At 42.1% G+C, this 5,492-nt stretch overlaps 1 protein-coding gene across 1 annotated transcript in view; it reads right to left on the bottom strand.

Annotated features, from left to right (window-relative positions):
- Nucleotides 1-5,492, bottom strand: part of SEMA6A (semaphorin 6A) — a 133,860-nt gene that overhangs the window by 11,649 nt on the left and 116,719 nt on the right. The window lies entirely within an intron of this gene.

Below are 5,492 nucleotides of genomic sequence, written 5' to 3'. Positions count from 1 at the left end.
ACATTCAGGGGATAGATGACTATTTACCTGTTTCTATTCATACAAAGATGTCTAACACATCATTGTTCTGCACAAGGCATGTGAAGATGGACTTAGTACTTATTCTGAAAAGTGTCTTCACTTTTTATAAGAAAGGGAAAAAAGTAATAAAAGGAAGCATATGAATATTACACACACAATGCGTCTTTCTAACACTTGTTCATTGGAGCAGGTGCCATACTTCTGGGAAATTAACTTTAATTGGATAAATAGAAAACTGGCCGTAACTAAGATAGTCTAACTGACTTTCTTAGCTTATTATTTTCGTTAGACACTCTGAAATGCTTGATGTTGATCCCTTGGGTGACTTTCACTGCTCAGAGTAAACGTTTACAAGGAAAGGGTTAGACAATTGGTCATCAAGAATGAGTTAGGTTTGCTTGATCTTGCCTCAGTGCAGCAGGGTGGATAAGACTACCACTTGAGCTCCTCCACATTGCTTTAAACAAGCTTTAGAAACAGGCTTTAGGGAGCAAAAATCCGTGCCTAATCCCGCGAGAGAACATCCTGCTAGTTCTGTGGCAGAAGAATGATCTGGAATTGCATCCCCAAAACTACTCTGGCCATCATCTGGACCATGTGTTGTGGTTAATGCTGATGCATTACTGTTATGGCACTTTATTCTGGCAACCCTTTCCATGCAAACCAGCCACGTGTATTGCCATCCTGCTAGCAGCAAAAGTGCACTGAACTGAGCATGCTTTTCCCAATCGCCTAATTTTTTTCACATGAGGAGCTTTCAGGTGCAAAATATTTCCTGATGTAGAGCTGCAGTGGGGCAGGACTTGCACTTATCTTTGAAATCACACTTGTGGAGTTTGAAAATGTATGTCTGTTGGAGGGAGAGGGGAAGAACTGGGCAGTGGACCAGGATTTATTTACAGAGACCCATTGTTTTGAGTTATTCAGCTGGGTTCCATTCTGTGTAAAAATACGTATGCAAATTAATGCTGATAGGAAAGGAACTTCCATGCATCCTCGATGACATGCTAAATGAGGTCAATGTGAGTACCATTAATAAGATGAATAAGATGACACTAACTTGAGTGAAGTGCTCAAAGCATCCTTGCTTTCTCTTGGCTTTCCTGTTTGTCCTGTTCAGCCCCAGGGAGCTTCTGCACTGTGGCACCAGAAGCCCCTGTAGGGGACCGATCTCATGATTCAAACAGAGAGTGAGTAGCTCAGTGGTCTCCTCCCCTGCCAAAAGCCACCACAGTGGCACTGCTTCTTCTGGGTGGGGAGCTGTGGGTTCTCAGTGGAGGGACCATTCCTTGGCAGGGTGCTGCTCTGGGTGCCTGCGCTCTGCTTGGCTGGCCAAGACTGCACCAGGGCAACATGTTTCCTTCAGTTCCTCTCCTAATCCCTCCTGCCCAGCAGACGGCAGGACAGGTCTCTGTCAGAGGATCGGTGCATTCCATCTGGGAGTACACCTTTGGGGAAGTGTTGCAAGGGAATAGTGCTTTAAGGGGCTAAGTTCAAATCTCCCTTTGGCAGAAGGTTTTGGACATGAGCAGAGCAGTTACAGACCCCGAATAGCTGGTGCATCAGGGCACCTTCTTGCTGTCCCTCCTTTATGCCTGTGTTTTACATGGACTTTCCTTTCACTGGCAAGAGATGGAGGAGCTGTGCAAAACGAGACATCCAGCACCACTGCTGGGCATTCTTGGGCCCTTTTCTCCAGGCTTATCATTGTTTATAGGGGAACATTTATATTAATTTTAAAATAGAGGTATATTAATCTTTGAATAGCTTCTGTAGGTGCTGCTGATACGAAGCATTTTAGACAACTATAGACAAAGGAATTTCACAAAGGATTGGCTGCAGGACTGAAAATTATACAGGTCCCTAAGCACCTGGAGAGCTTTTGCTTTCCCATTTGCTGCAGCTCTGGGAGCGTGCAGGTCAAACGCAGCAGAGAGGAGCACTGTGTGACATGTGCAATGTCCTCCGTCCCCAGGCTAGAGAGTCCCTCAGCATTACTCGCAGCACGCCCCAGTCCTGGTAGACATCCTCCCTGCGTGCACACCACACATCTGGAGGCCAGTGTGCCCAGCTTGAAGGGATCCTGCATGGGGAAAAAAACAGGCAAGTATGTGGGCAAGGCACTGAAAAATGATGTCTGCAATGCTCTGCATTTGCATGCCACATACATGGCACATATCAGGAAGGCAATAGGTCCTGAACAGGGTGTACTGGCAGGGCAGAAAAGCCCATATATGATCTGAGCAAGGGTAAATTACTGGATTAGATCCCTTGTTTCTATGGGGCCACACGGTTACAATGCCTACTCCTCTCACAAAACAAGTCCACTAAACCTAGTAATGGACATAACCAATGTTTATTTGTACCATAGTTAGTGGCTGTGCATAAGTGATCCCATTACACAAAATCAGGGTGTAGAATCACATATGTTTTAATGAATCTCAGGACTAGGTAGATTTTACACTCTTTTGTTATTATGTGTTTATTACTATTTTCTTGCAGAATAAGTCTCAGAAAACATCCTCTAAATCAGGCCTGTGAAGCACAACAGATTTATGCCTGCTGAAGGAAAATACAGGGTACTCTGTTATTAATATGTAAAGTCTGGAGATGAAGTAACATCTGTATGATGGTCTACTTTGGTGGACCACGTGTTCTTAAATCCCAGCCTTGCTCTTTTAAACTATTAAGTCTGTCATAAATATTTGATGACGAACAAGCTTATAAAAGAAAATGCAAAATATGAATAGAGGGAGAGCAAGTGTGTGATTTAATTTTTAATTAATTACCAGCATCTAAAGTCCATCTTCTGTAACAGGCAGAAAGTAACAAATTTCTTCCTCACTGTAACCTGATCTAAATGATGAACATTGCATTTATTTGTATTTTTTAAAGGAAAAGGATAAATCATCATAGAAACAACAGAACCAGGAAACAAGGTAGAACAGTCTGGTTTTATTACCATATGTAATCAAGAGCTTTTATTTCCCATCTCTCCTCCTTTTTCTTTTTCTTTCCTGCCTTTTTTTTTTTTCTTTTACAACCGACATTAAGTTGTGAATCATATGTTAGGGGGATGTGGAAATGAAGGGAAACTGGTGACATCACAATACTTTACAACTTTACAACAAATGAGAGTCTGAATTTGTTGCATCTACCAGTGTATAGCAAGGGTGGAAAGCAAAGGCACACATAGGTTCATGAACCCCTCAAAACAGAGGGTGGAAGGGAACTGGGGTTGGGAAAGGATGAAAACAAAAGACCCACCGAATACAAAATGAACATTTCGAGGTCAACCCAGTAACTGCGCTGTATGTTGTGAAGGCAGGTCGCTGCACAAGCTGTTGCCATGATTATCCATCTCTATATTTTGGGAGAACGCTTTGAGGGATAATATCAAGGGAACCCTGCTTCAGGGGCTTGGAGCTTGGTAAAAACATTGTTAGTTGGTTCTTTTTAAAAAAAAAAACCTTGCTACCTACTGTTTTCAAAGGGTTTTCAGTTTGTTTTTATTAAAACAACAACATTGCTTTGGATACAGATCTATCTACTCCAGTCTGCATAGTTCACTACGGGTGAACAAAACTGTTTCATAAAAGAAGCCATGATGAAATGAAAGAACATGCAAGCACCCTTGTTACACACTTTGGTGTAGACCATCCAGACTTTATATATACCATCTATAAGCTAGTGGACTTAAAGTCTGTCTTTTCAATCATTCAGAAACAGAACCAAAACCCTGAAAAACAAATGGAAGTATAAAATTTTAAAAAACAAATTGAAACAGAAACAACCACCTTACTCAAACATACTGTTCAGTAGATATATATATATATATAAAAAGCTTAGAAGCGATCCCCATCATTTTTCTACAGTATGTTGACACAGTTATTGTAACAGATTAAAAACACAGCTACGTTTTTGCATAAACTGAAAGACTGGAAAGGAACTTACACGCCTGCGCACACACACACGCACAAACCTGTGCGTGCGCACACTCCCACGCTAGCTACATGCACAGTCACACCAAAGAAACAAAAGAAAAAAACCCCACGTTTTTCCCCAAAGAAGTATATGCAGCATCCTTCTGGAGCAGCAGGTAGCTACAGCAGGAGCCTGCCTGCCTGTCCTAGCTCCATGTGCCCTGCATGCTGCAGGATGTGCGGCTGGGCTTTCTGCAGGGTTTGGCCCCTCTCACCAGTGCTGTCCCCTGCCAGGGGACATACCAGCTCCATGGACAAGGGTGTTAGTCATTTTCCTGCTGCCAGTGAGAATGATCTCCACGCTGACATGCTGTAAAGGGGGAGCGGGAGGTGGGGGAAGGCAGAACCCCCAGCATGGTGCCTTGGGAGCATCACTGCCTGTGGATGGTTTAGAGAGAGGACTTGGCACAGCTAGAAAGTCAAATTGGAGGGTATGGTGCTAGCCTAATTTCTTTAGGGATGTGGGGTTACGACAATAACCACCACATTCTTCTTTCAATGTCTTTACTCCAGTTTTTGAAGGGGCTTGGAGGAGGAAGGATCAATAAATATTTGCATTACTCAAAGGGGAAAAAGAAAAAGGTTTTACATACTACAGCTCACAAATATACACAACTGAGGGTGTAAGGCACAAATTTACATGTGGAAGAAAACAGGCTATTCACAGATATATTCCCACGAAAAACCCGTGTGATAAGACCATAATTTATGCATGGTAACAGCCGGCATATTAGCTAGTTCACACTGTTTGAGGATTTTGTTTGCCGTCTCACATGCAAGGTGAAATGAGATGGCACATCACAAGCTGGTGCCTTCACAGAAAGTATTAGCTACTGACAAAGCCATGTTGATAGCAATGGTGCACAGATGTGCAGCTTTTAAGTTTCGCTTGCAGTTGCTTTAGAAGTTATGAACTCGCGGTATTTGTTGCTGTCTTAGGTCAGAGGCCCAGCCAGCTAATTAGCTGAGAGACTTAAATAGATATCCCCTTTTTTTTTCAGCTAACCAGGCAGTCCAGGCACAAAGTTCAGAAATCCAGCTCCAACTAATCTAACTCAGTGAATTTCTTGGAAAAATAAAAGAGTTCTAATTACTCCAGTTAATGGGTTTCACGTTAAATAGGTATAACTTTCAAGGTACTTCTCTGAAAAGCTGCTCATGGGATGATAATGCAGGTCAGTTCCTTAGGAAAAACAAAAGTTGAACAATAAATAAGAGGAGTTACTCATGTTAACAGTCACATGTTATTCATTAAAAGAGAAGGGTAGCAGAAACCTATGCTGTAGTTTGCCCAACCTGGCATTTAACTGCTGTGACCAAATGGCTGTAACACTGAAGGGCATCATTTCACAGTACCTGCTAGTAGTAAACTTCTGCCATTGTTAAGTCAGAGTTAGCTTTATCAATTGGTTTTTTTTCTTTTTTTTTCTTCCTTCTTTTTTTAAAATTTTTTTTTCTTTTTTTACGTTTGTGTGTTTTTTACATTTG

The sequence above is a fragment of the Corvus brachyrhynchos genome, unplaced genomic scaffold (assembly GCF_000691975.1).
Source record: "Corvus brachyrhynchos isolate BGI_N302 unplaced genomic scaffold, ASM69197v1 scaffold614, whole genome shotgun sequence".
In the NCBI taxonomy this organism is placed as follows: domain Eukaryota; kingdom Metazoa; phylum Chordata; class Aves; order Passeriformes; family Corvidae; genus Corvus; species Corvus brachyrhynchos.
This window is presented reverse-complemented; position numbering and strand designations above follow the sequence as displayed.